Raw genomic sequence first — 873 nt, forward strand, 5'->3', positions numbered from 1 at the left:
GACAAAGGGAACTGCTTATCAGAAATCGTGGGAACGTGCATCCCATGCCACACGAGGGGTTGCCAAGCGAGCGGCACAAGACCGTAGACACGTGACAAATGATATACCAGATGTGATGCAAGTTTACGAGGCTGATCACAAGACACACGCGGAGGCAATGCGCAGCACGAAAGCTGAAGGATGGGGAAAGGCAATGCTCGAGGAGATTCTCGCTCTCCAAAACAATGGTGTCTGGAATGTAATCAAGCGACCGGCTGGGGCCAACATGCTGCAAAGTAAGTGGGTATTCCAGATGTGATCCAAAGGTGCGGCTGTAGGAACGGGCAAGTTTCGGCATCGATTATGCGCTTACCTTCGCTACGGTCATGGATATGTCAGCAGTAAATGTAATCGTAGGCCTTGCAGCGACGTGGGGTGCCGGCAAAGCATGGTAACATTTCGAACGCCTACATAAAGTCCGACAAGGAGAAGGACCTTGAGATTCTGCTCCATGTGCCTAGCGGTATGACCATCAAGGATGAACAACTGAAGAAGCTTGGTGCGACCAACGCAACCGAAGCCGCGCTTGAGCTAAAGAAGAGCCTGTATGGACTGAACCAGGCAGGACGATTATGGAGTCAATTGCTACACGCAAGACTCACTGACGCAGGATTCAAGCAGTGTATCAGCGACATGTGCCTGTATTTCAAGCACGAGGATGAAGTCTTGACAGTGGTTGGCGTCTACGTCGACGTTCTCCTTGTTACAGCAACAAGAGCTGCAGCGGTCGAGCAATTTTTCGTGTCGATGGCATCGCTTTCGATCAAGAATCTTGTACCAGTGTCGAAGTTTCTCGGTATAAGAGTGACGGCACTCGACACGCACGCATATGTC

Source organism: Plasmopara halstedii, assembly GCF_900000015.1.
Source record: "Plasmopara halstedii genome assembly, contig: Scaffold_1211, whole genome shotgun sequence".
NCBI lineage: Eukaryota > Oomycota > Peronosporomycetes > Peronosporales > Peronosporaceae > Plasmopara > Plasmopara halstedii.